Source organism: Coregonus lavaretus, assembly GCF_964263955.1.
Source record: "Coregonus lavaretus genome assembly, contig: SUPER_35_unloc_2, whole genome shotgun sequence".
Classification (NCBI taxonomy): Eukaryota; Metazoa; Chordata; class Actinopteri; order Salmoniformes; family Salmonidae; genus Coregonus; species Coregonus lavaretus.
Window position 1 is genome coordinate 412,667 of NW_028167180.1, and position 15,214 is coordinate 427,880.

Sequence of the window (15,214 nt, forward strand, 5' to 3'; positions counted from 1 at the left end):
TTGTATTTGCACAAAATGTAAGTGTAATTTCTCAGAAGCACAGAGGAGGGGCTGTGACTACCTTGAAGACAGATACAGCATCTTAAAGACGCCTGAACTTCATGCAAAGGTGTGTTCTATTCCATTGCTTCCCTCAATGCAAACCTGAGAGCACACTAACTCCAAGTGAAGAAGAGGAATGTTTGTTTGTATCCGTTTACACCAGAGATGGATAACCCTCCTCCTGGAGAGCTATTGTGTGTATGCAGGCTTTTGTTCCAGCCCTGCTCTAACACACACTTTACATTTTAGTGATTTAGCAGACACTCTTATCCAGAGTGACTTACAGTTAGTACATTCATCTTAAGATAGCTAGGCAGGACAACCACATATCACAGTCATAGTAAGTATACTTTTTCTCCAAAAAGTCGTTATCAGCAAAGTCAGACCTAGTAAGGGGGAAACAAGTTAAGTGTGAGTTCATTAAAGATCTATAATTTGTAGGGGGTGGGAGGGGTCACTGTGGGATTATTTAAGATACTTTTTGAAGAGGTGGGGTTTCAGATGTTTTCGGAATATGGGCAGAGACTCTGTCCTAGCTGTCCCAGCTTCAGGGGAAAGCTGGTTCCACCATTGGGGTGCCAGAACAGAGAAGAGCTTGGACTGGGCTGAGCGGGGAGCTGCCCTCCGGTAGGGATTGGAGGCCCAAGAGACCAGAGGTAGCAGAACGCAGTGCTCGGGTTTGGGTGTAAGGTTTGAGTATAACCTTAAGGTAGGGAGAGGCAGTTCCTCTTGCTACTCCGTAGGCAAGCACCATGGTCTTGTAGTGGATGCGAGCTTTGACTGGAAGCCAGTGGAGTGTGCAAAAGGAGCGAAAGTTGAATACCAGGCAGGCTGCAGCACTTTGGAGAAGTTGCAGGGGTGTGATGGCACAAGCAGGGAGCCCAGCCAACAGCGAGTTGCAGTAGTCCAGATGGGAGAAGACAAGTGCCTGGATTAGGACCTGCACCACTTCCTGTGTGAGGTAGGGTCGTAACCTACTTATGTTGTAGAGCATGAACCTGCAGGAGCGAGTTAAATGCTTTGATGTTTGCAAAGAAAGTTAGGGTGTTGTCCAGGGTCACGCCAAGATTCTTTGCACTCTGGGAGGGAGATACGGTGGAGTTGTCAACCGTAATGGAGAGGTCTTGGAGCAGGCAGGCCTTGTTGAGGTTGAGTTTGAGGTGGTGGGCCGACCTCCAAGCTGAGATATCTGCCAGGCACCAGGGTGTCAGAAGGGGGGAAGGAGAAAAGTAGTTGAATGTGATCCACATAGCAGTGATAGGAGAGACCATCTGAGGATATGACGGAGCCAAGTGACTTGATATATAGAGAGGAGGAGAGGGCCTAGAACCGAGCCCTGGGAGACAGCAGTAGTGAGAGGATGTGGAGCTGACACAGATCCTCTCCACATCACCTGGTCGGAGATGTCCAAGAGTGTGCTGAGCCTTAGACGCCCAGCCCTGAAAGGGTGGAGAGGAGGATCTGATGGTCCAAAGTGTCGAAGGCAGCGGACAGATCTGGGAGGATTAGAACAGAGGAGAGAGAGTCAGATTTGGCAGAGCGGAGAGCCTCCGTGACAAAGAGAATAGCAGTCTCAGTTGAGTGAACCATCTTGAAGCCTGACTGGTTAGGGTCAAGAAGATTGCTCTGAGAAAGATAGAGAGCGAGTTGGTCCCCCACAGGAAAGGAAGACCCAGAGTTACCTCTGCTGCAGAGGATAAGTTCATTAGAGGTAACTGCACCTCAGATTGCAGCCCAAATAAACGCTACACAGAGTTCAAGTAACAGACACATCTCAACATCAACTGTTCAGAGGAGACTGCGTGAATCAGGCCTTCATGGTCGAATTGCTGCAAAGAAACCACTGCTAAAGGACACCAAAAAGAAGAAGAGACTTGCTTTGGCCATGAAACACGAGCAATGGACATTAGACCGGTGGAAATATGTCCTTTGGTCTGATGAGTCCAAATTTTAGAATTCTGGTTCCAACAACCGTGTAATTTTGTGAGATGCAGAGTAGGTGAATGGATTATCTACGCATGTGTGGTTCCCACCATGAAGCATGGAGGAGGAGGTGTGATGGTGTGGGGGTGCTTTGCTGGTGACACTGTTGGTGATTTATTTAGAATTCAAGGCACACTTAACCAGCATGGCTTCCACAGCATTCTGCAGCAATACGCCATCCTATCTGGTTTGCGCTTAGTGGGACCATCATTTGTTTTTCAACAGGACAATGACCCAACACACCTCCAGGCTGTGTAAGGGCTATTTGACCGAAAAGGAGAGTGATTGAGTGCTGCATCAGATGACCTGTCCTCCACAATCACCCAACCTCAACCCAATTGAGATGGTTTGGGATGAGTTGGACCGCAGAGTGAAGGAAAAGCAGCCAACAAGTTCTCAGCATATATGGGAACTCCTTCAAGACTGTTGGAAAAGCATTCCAGGTGATGCTGGTTGAGAGAATTCCAAGAGTGTGAAAAGTTGTCATCAAGGCAAAGGGTGGCTACTTTGAAGAATCTCAAATATAACACATTTTTGATTTGTTTAACACTTTTACGATTACTATACAATTCCATTTGTGTTATTTCATCGTTTTGATGTCTTCGCTATTATTCTACAATGTAGGAAATAGCAAAAATAAAGAAAAACCCTTGAATGAGTAGGTGTGTCCAATTTATTGATGTTCAATCAATCAATCAATCAATTTTATTTTATATAGCCCTTCTTACATCAGCTAATATCTCGATGTGCTGTACAGAAACCCAGCCTAAAACCCCAAACAGCTAGTAATGCAGGTGTAGAAGCACGGTGGCTAGGAAAAACTCCCTAGAAAGGCGAAAACCTAGGAAGAAACCTAGAGAGGAACCAGGCTATGAGGGGTGGCCAGTCCTCTTCTGGCTGTGCCGGGTGGAGATTATAACAGAACCATGCCAAGATGTTCAAAAATGTTCATAAGTGACAAGCATGGTCAAATAATAATCAGGAATAAATCTCAGTAGGCTTTTCATAGCCGATCATTAAGAGTTGAAAACAGCAGGTCTGGGACAGGTAGGGGTTCCATAACCGCAGGCAGAACAGTTGAAACTGGAATAGCAGCAAGGCCAGGCGGACTGGGGACAGCAAGGAGTCACCACGGCCGGTAGTCCCGACGTATGGTCCTAGGGCTCAGGTCTCTCAGTTGGCTTTTCATAGCCGATCATTAAGAGTTGAAAACAGCAGGTCTGGGACAGGTAGGGGTTTCGTAGCCGCAGGCAGAACAGTTGAAACTGGAATAGCAGCAAGGCCAGGCGGACTGGGGACAGCAAGGTGTCATCATGCCCGGTAGTCCTGACGTATGGTCCTAGGGCTCAGGTTCTCAGAGAGAAAGAGAGAACGAGAGAATTAGAGAGAGCATACTTAAATTCACACAGGACACTGGATAAGACAGGAGAAGTACTCCAGGTATAACCAACTAACCCCAGCCCCCCGACACATAAACTACTGCAGCATAAATACTGGAGGCTGAGACAGGAGCGGTCCGGAGACACTGTGGCCCCATCCGAAGAAACCCCCGGACAGGGCCAAACAGGAAGGATATAACCCCACCCACTCCGCCAAAGCACAGCCCCCGCACCACTAGAGGGATATCCCCAACCACCAACTTACAATCCTGAGACAAGGCCGAGTATAGCCCACAGAGGTCTCCACCACAGCACAAACCAAGGGGGGGGCGCCAACCCCCCCTTGGTTTGTTACTCTTTATTTATTGATGTGATTCTTTGGTTACATGCAGAGTGCGACATGAGTAAGACATGAGCTTCCCTAAATGCATCAAAGTCAAACTGTGGGGGGTCTCTAAATATTGATAATTTGACTGACAGCAAGATACATAAATCTTACCTGCGAAGGCATCTGAGCAAAACAGCTCCCCTCTGTCTCACTGGACACTGAGTATACAACACATTAAGAACACCTGCTCTTTCCATAACATAGATTGACCAGGTGAATCCAGGTGAAAGCTATGATCTCATATTGATGTCACTTGTTAAACTAAATCCACTTCAATCAGTGTAGATGAAGGGGAAGAGACAGGTTAAAGGAGGATTTGTAAGCCTTGAGAAAATGGAGACATGGAGTGTGTATGTGTGCTATTCAGAGGGTGAATGAGCAAGACAAAATATTTAAGTGCCTTTGAACGGGGTATGGTAGTAGGTGCCAAGCCCACCGGTTTGTGTGAAGAACTGCAACGCTGCTGGTTTTTTCACACTAAATAGTTTACTGTGTGTAGCAAGAATGGTCCACTACTCAAAGGACATCCAGCCAACTTGACACAACTGTGGGAAGCATTGGAGTCTACATGAGCCAGCATCCCTGTGGAACGCTTTTGACACCTTGTAGAGTCCATGCCCTGATGAATTGCGGCTGTTCTGAGGGCAAAAGGGAGCGGGGAGTGCAACTCAATATCCTAATGTTTTTTACACTCAGTGTTTAATTTTTTGCTCTCTGTGACCAACTGTCTAACACTGTTATAACGATCCAATCACATTCAATCAGGAAGCTGATAGAACTCAGAGGACATTGTTCCTTTATTACTTAATCTGGGCATTTGTTTTACTTATTATTATTAAACAGATGTATGCTAATAATTGATCATGAAAAAATGTTGAACCATAATCGTACATATCAAATCACATGACATGTTTGTAATAAAATAATGAAGAGTCATTTTCCAGAGTACAGTACGTCTACATCCTCTCCTCTAAATCTAAACACAACTATTATTTGTCTTATTTTTTCTCTCTTCCTCATTCTCTTAATGTTCTTCTTCCTCCTCTATGTCTCTCTGACACTAAGGCTCTATCTCAATTAGTTTTCCTAGATTACTCTCCTCCCATCTCCTCTCCTCCTGTCTCCTCTCCTCCCATCTCCTCTCCTCCTATCTCCTCTCCTCCCATCTCCTCTCCTCATATCTCCTCTCCTCCTTCTCAACCCTATTAGAGGATGAAGTCCAAGATCCCTCCCCTTGGACCATATTCTCCAATGTGTTTTGAGAAGGAGGAGAGGAGGAAGGATTGGAGGAGGATTGGAGGAAGGATGAATTGAGAAAGAGCCCGTTGGCAAGTCTGTAATACCACTATTTCCCCTCTATGGTAAGTTCATTTCTCACTTTAACCACTAGGTGGAATCATCATTTAACCATTCAGCACTGTAAGCAACCATCAACATAATAACTACTAGACACAACTAGTAAACAACTAGAGCGAAAGAGAGAGAGAGAGAGAGTTCAGTCTCTCTCTCTCTCACTCACTCTCTCTCTCTCTCTCTCTCTCTCTCTCTCCTCTCCTTGCCCTATCTCTCTCTCTTTCTCTCTCTCTCCCTCGCCCTCTCTCTCCCTCTCCCCTCTCTCTCTCTCCCTCTCTCTCCCTCTCCCTCTCTCTCTCTCTCCTCGCCCTCTCTCTCTCTCCCTCTCCTCTCTCTCTCTCTCTCTCTCTCTCTCTCTCTCTCTCTCTCTCTCTCTCTCTCTCTCTCTCTCTCTCTCTCTCTCTCTCTCTCTCTCTCTCTCTCTCTCTCCCTCTCTCCCTCCCTCTCTCTCTCACCTGTTCCTCTCTCCACACTGTCCTGTCTGCTCTCCTCCCAGGATTTATTCTCAATAGAGAGGAAGCAACAGCCGCAGTGAATGTTTTGCCAGCCTTCAGGACAGGGTTGTTCTCCAAGATGAAAACATGAATTGACTTCAACTTATCACACTGGACACTTAATGAAAGAATACAGACTTATGATCAGGTGTGTGTGATTAATGACATGATCATTTATTCCTGTAGCTTTACTCACTGCAGTTGATAAGTGGCCAGTATATTAGGTACACCTTTCTAGTACCCGGTCGGACCCCCCCTTTGCCTCCAGAACAGCTACGCTATGGTGTTCAAATGTTGCTCAATTGGTTTTAAAGGGCCTATCGTGTGCCAGGAAAACATTCCCCACACCATTACACCACCGCCACCAGCCTATACCGTTGACAACAGGCAGGATCGGGCATGGACTCATGCTGCTTACGCCAAATCCTGATTCTGCCACCAGCATGACGCAACAGGAACCGGCATTCGTCGGACCAGGCAGTGTTTTTCCACTCCTCAATTCCCTAGTGTTGGTGATCGCGTGCCCACTGGAGCTGCTTCTGCTTGTTTTTAGCTGATAGGAGTGGAACCCAGGGTGGTCGTCTGCTGCAATAGCCCATCCATGACAATGACCGACGAGTTGTGCGTTCTGAGATGCTGTTCCGCACGCTACTGTTGTAATGCGCCGTTATTTGCCTTTTTGTGGGCCACGTGTTAGCTTGCACGATTCTTGCCAATCTCCACGCTCAAAGTCTCTTAGGTTGCTTGTTTTACCCATTCTAACGTTCAATCGAACAGTAACTGAATGACTCGACGCCTGTCTGCCTGCTTTATATAGCAAGCCATGGCCACGTGACTCACTGTCTGTAGGAGCGAACCATTTTCATGAACAAGGTGGGGTACCTAATAAACTGGCCACTGAGTGTTTATGACCATCCATCTAAACAATGTATTGAGTTCTCATGCTGGGCCTCAGTGGCTTCTCTCATTTATTCACTAGTGATTTAATTTCTTCCCGGTATGGCGACCTCCTATGTGTACACAATTTTGATTTAATTTTTGGGCCTAATCATAGAATTACATATATAATTAGAATAATTTAATTTAATCTATAGGCCTAATAGTAAAGATATGTCATTTAACTTTTCAAATATATTTTAATATTTTTATGCCTTTTAACGTGGTATAAACACAACCAGTCATGATGTTTTCATCTTATTATCAAACAATGACTTCAAAAGGCTCCTGCATAGGCTACCTGTGCACGTTACTCAGGGACGGCGTAAAGACCGGTGGTGCCATTTATTTATTTATTTTAAGAATGTTTTTTTTAAACGTGTCTATAATTGGACACACGGAGCTTCTCTTCTGTCACTCAGTCTAGAACACTGAATAAAGCCTTGCTCACCAGAACCAGAATGATGTCATAAATGGGTAGAATGATCAATGCATCATCAGCAATCTAGTTGACATCGGTGAAGTTTTCTCTGTTCTTTCTGCTTCTCCCACGGAGCGAGGACCAGGGATCTCCAAATGGCATCAGTTTGACCGGTTTTAAGGAAGTTAAAAGCTGTGAAAACGATCCAACATGTTTCCGATAGTATATCAGTTCATCTTGGATGCATATTTTATGTGGTTGAAAATGAAATACTGTCAGCTTTTATGTTGCTGAAAGAAATTGCACGTTTAGTCTACACAACAGCTCCCTAAGCATGCATTTACATTCTTGCAAAATGCTGAAATAAATTATATTTCTCCACTCCTGTTCCCGAGACAAAATTAACATTTGGTCTATAATTTTACTGCGAGGAACACTTCATTCTGCAGGAGTTAATATTATAATAGGCTACATGTGAGGCCTAGAGTCAGTGTCCAGACTTCACTTAGTCCACTATTCCAACTAGGCTACTCCACTAAAATAATTCCGGCATCCACACAGTGCCAGTTGATAAATGCAAAGACACATCCCTTACAAAACACCAAAAAGTGTTATGAATGACATTCGGTTATAGTCATTAGTTAGCCCTACACAAGTCTTGTAAATTGAATTCATGTGTACACTTCCTTCTCAGTCTCGACCACGCATCTCTGCCTTGGAAAAATGTCAATGTTATCATTGAACCACACTGCATTTTGGAGCATTTATTTGCTCATTTTTCTTACATGCAGTAAGGATGAATAGTGTAGTTTTATTGGAATCTATGTTTTAATTATTGTGATAGGCTCATGTTTTACCAGTATGGCGTACCCCCACTATTTATTTTGCTGGTACTCAGTACCAGACCATTCCGGATTACTTTCACCCTTTGTACACTATGCTCCTAAAATAATCTCTCTCAGTCTGTAAATGGTTTCTCTCTTTAGTCAGGATTTTGTAACTGGTCTGCAGCTTGTCTCTCTCTTCAGTCAGGGTGTTGTAACTGGTCTGTAGCTGGTCTCTCTCTTCAGTCAGGTTGTTGTAACTGGTCTGTAGCTGGTCTCTCTCTTCAGTCAGGTTGTTGTAGCTGGTCTGTAGCTGGTCTCTCTCTTTAGTCAGGTTGTTGTAGCTGGTCTGTAGCTGGTCTCTCTCTGCAGATGAGTTGTTCTTATAGTCTAAGAAGCTCTTAGCGACCCCATCATCTGTCACAAAAACAAAAAAGTGTCTCATTGAAATAGATAATCACAAAACTGCTGGTGAATTGTAGGAATTCAAACTCAAAACTTACAGTAGACAGACAGGCCTATGATCCCAGCCAGTAGGAGAACACACAGCAGCCCCAGACACACTGCAGCAACTAGGAAGGGTCTCTTCCCTGAGCTACCAGGCTCTGTGGACACATTAAAAGATGTGTATTGTATATTTGTGTGTGTGTGTTGTGTGTGTGTGTGTGTGTGTGTGTGTGTGTGTGTGTGTGTGTGTGTGTGTGTGTGTGTGTGTGTGTGTGTGTGTGTGTGTGTGTGTGTGTGTGTGTGTGTGTGTGTGTGTGTGTGTGTGTGTCTCCGTGTGTACCTTACCTGAGTGTTCAGGTTGTGGTGTGGTCCCTGGGGTCCAGTCAGAAGACGTGGCTGCATTTTCATAGATGGGCTCTTCATTTACATAGATGTTGTCTCCATTATGAAACGGATCCCCTAAAACACACTGTCTTGCCCTAACAGCTTCATTGACATAACCAGTGGCCCCAGACATCTCCATAGTCTACCACTGTCTCTCTATGAGAGCTGTCCAGTTAATTCTGTCTGGCACTTGCTATTTGTGATGATGGACAGGGAACTATCATACCAGGAAGATATAGACAATAGAGGGGAAGTGGAGAACAAAGACTAGAAGTTGTCATATATTAAATATCATATGTAACAGCTGCAAGTTTCCCAAAATCCCCCTTCCTTTCACCTTTCTGCAGATGTACATTTGACATTTTAGTCATTTAGCAGACGCTCTTATCCAGATCAACTTTGAGTTAGTGCATTGATCTTCAGATAGCTGTTACGATGAGTTTCTAGGATATCAAGTGATTACGAATGTAAGGATGTACTTAGACACTTTTGATGAGGAGTTCATATAAGATATGTAATATGTACTATGGTTAGTTATAACAGAATAATAGAGATTTGCCTCTATCATCTCCCTAACTCCAGAACAAAGATCCACTCTCTCTATATATACACTCTGTTACAAGTCTCTCTACGAACATCTGGTAATCATCATGGGCACTCCCATTCTTTGATGTTATTACTCCTTACCCCAAGCCAGTATATCCTGTCCATCAATCATTTTATCATAAACATCAGTAATCTCCTTTGACATAACGGAATGTAGACTCTGTGGCCCCAAACCAATTATCTAGTAACTCTAACCTGGTCCCCACGATACTATGACATGACATCATAACACTATAAAAACCTCATATCAATAGCGAAGTGAGACAACCACATATCACAGTCGTATTAAGTATATTTTTCCTCAATAAAGAAAGTCAGTGCAAATTCAGTGCTAGTAGGAAAAGTCAAGTGCAAGGTTGTTGTTGTTTGGGGGGGATTAGACTGAGATGTCTTATTAAAACTTCTACTGCAGTGGGCTAAATCAGGGTCACACTGTTTCTTGGTAGTCTTAAAGAAATCTACTTTGAAACAAAAGTATACACCTCACACACATGGTTATGGGCTTACAAAAAAGAAGACACCTGTACCATGTCAGATATAGAGTTGAAATGTATTCCATTTTGAGCTTGCATCCCAATATTACACTTTATATACATCACAGAAGACTGAAATATAACAAAACCGTTTGACATAGAAACACCAGATTTCCGGGCAGGTTTTTAGAAATAATGTCTATCAATTATGAAATTATGAAAAATATATATAATTCCACCCATGAGGCCACTAAATAATTTGACTGCAGGAAAGCGCTACAATACTCATTGAAGAGATAGGGTTTCAGACGTTTTCAGAAGATGGGCATGGACTCTACTGTCCTAGCATCAGGGAGAAGCTGGTTCCACCATTGGGGTGCCAGGACAGAGAAGAGCTTGGACTGGGCTGAGCGGGAGCTGCCCTCCTGTAGGGTTGTGAGGGCCAAGAGACCAGAGGTGGCAGAACGGATTGCTCTGGTTGGGGTGTAGGGTTTGAGCATAGCCTGAAGGTAGGGAGGGGCAGTTCCTCTTGCTGCTCCGTAGGTAAGTACCATGGTCTTGTAGTGGATGTGAGCTTCAACTGGTAGCCAGTGAAGTGTGCGGAGGAGCGAGGTGACTTGGGAGAACTTAGGAAGGTTGAACACCAGGTGGGCTGCGGTATTCTGGATAAGTTGCAGGGGTTTGATGGCACAAGCATGGAGCCCAGCCAACAGAGAGTTGCAGTAGTCCAGACGGGATATGACGATCGCCTGGATTAGGACCTGCACCGCTTCCTGTGTGAGGAAAGGTCGTATTCTATGGATGTTGTAGTACATGAACCTGCAGGAGTGAGTCACTGCTTTGATGTTAGCAAAGAACGACAGAGTGTTGACTGTTTGAGAGAGAGAGAGAGAGAGAGAGAGAGAGAGAGAGAGAGAGAGAGAGAGAGAGAGAGAGAGAGAGAGAGAGAGAGAGAGAGAGAGAGAGAGAGAGAGAGAGAGAGAGAGAGAGAGAGAGAGAGAGAGAGAGAGAGAGAATGAAGGAGGAAGTTATGTGCACTGTAGGCTGCTGTATGTGTTACAGTATGTTGTCATGGCGATGTTAAAAACATTTTTCTCAATCTAGTGACTATAGTCTTAACATGTCAAGTCATTCCACACCTCCAGAGGATCCAGTCTATTTGTGTTCATCTCAGCACAGTCCTCCTCCCCAGAAGGGCCCTGACTATCAGGCTGTACATCATACCAGTATCTACAGGGTAAACAACACAGAGAACCAGACAGTCAGACACTGTGGTACAAACATCCTCCTCAATCATAGACATAGACCATTGTTTTTTCAGCTTTAAAGCCACACTCTGTAAGATGAGCATTACAGAAGTCTCTATGGTTACCACTGTCTCTGTATGAGAGCTGTCCAGAGAGTCTGGTCTGGGACTTGTTATTTGTGACGATGTAGAGGGAACTATCATACCAGGAAGATATAGAGGGGAAGTGGAGAACAATGGCGAGAAGTTGACATGTTTTAAATATCATATGTAACAGCCCCACGATAATTCAGGGAGTTCGCAGAACTCCCCCTTCCTTTCACCTTTCTGCTGATTTGGACCCTCTGTTTTCTCCCAAATATACATCAACATGTTCAGGAGGTCCAGGACTACAAACATGGGTCATTATAATGTCCATACAATAGATGTGACACTACAAACTGCTCCAATTGGATATTGAGGATGGGTAGGCTTAACCAGTGAGGATGAGATGACAACATAATAGTCTGCAGCACTCTTCTCTCTTAATAAACCTGATTAGTGACAGCTGGTCGAACCACTGAAAAGGTCGCTGATTTTTGAGGCCCATATAGGGGAACAACAGTCAAATATGAGCGTTTGATATTGTGCTTACATGTAACTCAACAACAAAGACTGACTGTCAAGGGTTAGTAAGTAACATCCTTTTGGACGTACTCAAAGACCATTGTAAACGGGCATATAAAGAGCCTGCTACCTCTGGTCCCTGTAGTGATGTGTGGGTTGAGAGAAATGTCTGAGTTTGACAGGTTTTGCTCGCGTTTTGAGCATGAAAACAATAACGGATTCGATAAATTGAACGAAGAGCTGCGCATAGCCTGTATATGAAGGGCCTACATGTATCGACTTTCACAGCCATAGCCTGTATATGAAGGGCCTTCATGTATCGACTTTCACAGTGAATGCTTTTGTTTATACGTTTTGTGCGAATGAGTTGAACATCGCTATTCCAAGATGGCGAAGTAGTGCAGTCCTGTTTCTGTCGTGTGTCTGTAAATAGCCTGTAAATACCCAGTTTTTTGTATTTTTCGTAAATATTTCCCTATCAGACTTTTCATCCTTCTACAAAATATACTTTCCTGCAACCCGCCTCACTCAATGTGGAACGGATTCTATTATTGACTTACCTTTTATCTAGAATCTAGAATCTCCAGTTGAAACTAGCTAGCCAGCTAACTAGCTACTTGCTATTAGCCACGGCTAGCGGTGTTTCACCCAGAACATTGGATTTTTTTCCGCGGGATTAATTTTAATCACTGGACATTGATCACCGGATATTCGGCCAGTCTGCACAGCGCGTTATCGACCCAGAACATATCAGTTCTTCCGCCGGAATCACTGATTCACTGGACCTTTAACTCCGGATTCATCGCTACCAGCTGGCTACAACAAAACGGACGCTGTGGTCTGGCTAATCAACCTGAGCTAGGCCCATCTCCCGGCTATCTACCTCTCTATCAACCGGACGGGACCACCTAGTATTGACGCGGAGCCCCGCCGATCCTACACGACTGGTCTGCCGACGAAATCGTCTGATGTGGTTACGACGTAACCACGAAGATTCCATCCATCTGCTAGCCCTGGCCCGTTAGCACACGCTTACTCACTAAACTGAACTAGCTACTGAACTAGCTACTTGCTATTGGCCACAGCTGGCGGTGTTTCACCCAGAACATTTGATTTTTTTCCGCGGGATTGGTTTTAATCACTGGACATTGATCGCCGGATATTCGGCCAGTCAGCACTGCGCGTTGTCGACCCAAAACATATCAGTTTTTCCGCCGGCATCACTGAATCACTGGACCTTTAACTCCGGATTCATCGCTACCAGCTGGCTACAACAAAACGGACGTAGCACACGCTAGCCGTGGCCTCTTGCTCACTGGCGCTTCACCACCGGACCTTGTGATAACTCAGCTATACAGCTGATATCTGCTGGACTGTTCCTTTTTACGGTACTACATCCTGTTTATGTTTAGCCTCAGCCCAAACATGGTTAGTTTATTGTTGTTTCGGTTATTTCTAATTGTACTATATCACTGTAGACCCCCCAGCCTAGCTGAACCTGCCTTGGTTAGCTCCTTTGTCCCTCCACCCATACACTCAGAGACCGACTCAATTGATGCCTCTAGAGATACTATCTCTTTCGGTGTTACCCAACGCTTAGGTTTGCCTCCACTTTACTCATGTCCTTCCATATCCTTGTCTGTTCATAATGCCCTGAATCTTTTCTATAACACCCGGAAATCTGCCCCCTTTATTCTATGTACCCAACGCACTAGAAGACCAGTTCTTAAAGCCTTTAGCCGTATCCTTATTCTAGTCCTCCTCTGTTCCTCTGGTGATGTAGAGGCTAACCCAGGCCCTGTAGCCCCCAGTATCACTCCTACTCCCCAGGAGCTATCATTTGTTGACTTCTGTAATCGCAAAAGTCTTGGTTTCTTGCACATAAATATCAGAAGTCTACTTCCTAAGTTTGAGTTATTCACTGCGTTAGCACACTCTGCCAACCCTGATGTTCTAGCAGTGTCTGAATCCTGGCTCAGGAAGGCCACCAAAAATTCTGAAATTTCCATCCCCAACTATAACATTTTCCGTCTAGATAGAACTGCCAAAGGGGGTGGAGTTGCAATCTATTGTAGAGATAGCCTGCAGAGCTCTATCATACTATCCAGGTCTGTGCCCAAACAGTTTGAGCTTCTACTTCTAAAAATCCACCTTTCCAGAAATAAGTCTCTCACTGTTGCCACTTGCTACAGACCCCCCTCAGCCCCCAGCTGTGCCCTGGACACCATATGTGAATTGATTGCCCCCCATTTATCCTCTGAGTTTGTACTGCTTGGTGACCTAAATTGGGATATGCTTAATACCCCAGCCATCCTACAATCCAAGCTAGATGCCCTCAACCTCATGCAAATTATCAACGAACCTACCAGGTACAACCCTAAATCCTTAAACATGGGTACCCTCATAGATATCATCCTGACTAATATACCCTCTAAATACACCTCAGCTGTCTTCAACCAGGATCTCAGCGATCACTGCCTTATTGCCTGCGTCCGTAACGGGTCCGCGGTCAAACGACCACCCCTCATCACTGTCAAACGCTCCCTAAAACACTTTAGCGAGGAGGCCTTCCTAATTGACCTGGCCCAGGTATCCTGGATGGATATAGATCTCATTCCGTCAGTAGAGGATGCCTGGTTGTTCCTTAAAAGTAATTTCCTCTCAATCTTAAATAAACATGCCCCATTCAAAAAATACAGAACTAAGAACCGATATAGCCCCTGGTTCTCCTCAGACTTGACTGCCCTTGACCAGCACAAAAACATCCTGTGGCGTACAGCATTAGCATCAAATAGCCCCCGCGATATGCAACTTTTCAGGGAAGTTAGGAACCAATATACACAAGCAGTCAGGAAAGCAAAGGCTAACTTTTTCAAACAGAAATTTGCATCCTGTAGCACTAACTCCAAAAAGTTTTGGGACACTGTAAAGTCCATGGAGAATAAGAGCACTTCCTCCCAGCTGCCCACTGCACTGAGGCTAGGAAACACTATCACCACCGATAAATCTACAATAATCGAGAATTTCAACAAGCATTTTGCTACAGCTGGCCATGCTTTCCATCTGGCTACCACTAACCCGGCCACCAACTCTGCACCCTCTGCTGCATCTTGCCCATGCCCCCCCCGCTTCTCCTTCACACAAATTCAGACAGCTGATGTTTTGAAAGCGCTGCAAAATCTGGACCCCTACAAATCAGCTGGGCTAGACAATCTGGACCCTTTCTTCCTAAAACTAGCCGCCGAAATTGTCGCAACCCCTATTACTAGTCTGTTCAACCTCTCTTTCATAACGTCTGAGATCCCCAGAGATTGGAAAGCTGCCGCGGTCATCCCCCTCTTCAAAGGGGGTGACACTCTAGATCCAAACTGCTACAGACCTATATCCATCCTGCCCTGCCTTTCGAAAGTATTCGAAAGCCAAGTTAACAAACAGATCATCGACCATTTCGAATACCACCGTACCGTCTCCGCTATGCAATCCGGTTTCCGAGCTGGTCACGGGTGCACTTCAGCCACGCTCAAGGTCCTAAACGATATTATAACCGCGATTGATAATAGACAGTACTGTGCAGCCGTCTTCATCGACCTGGCCAAGGCTTTCGACTCTGTCAACCACCGCATTCTTATTGG

General features: G+C 44.9%; 1 protein-coding gene across 1 annotated transcript in view; it reads right to left on the minus strand.

Moving 5' to 3' along the window:
• LOC311110201 (uncharacterized protein) overlaps positions 1 to 15,214 on the minus strand; it is a gene marked incomplete at both ends in the record, with an annotated part of 397,005 nt that overhangs the window by 169,130 nt on the left and 212,661 nt on the right. The window lies entirely within an intron of this gene.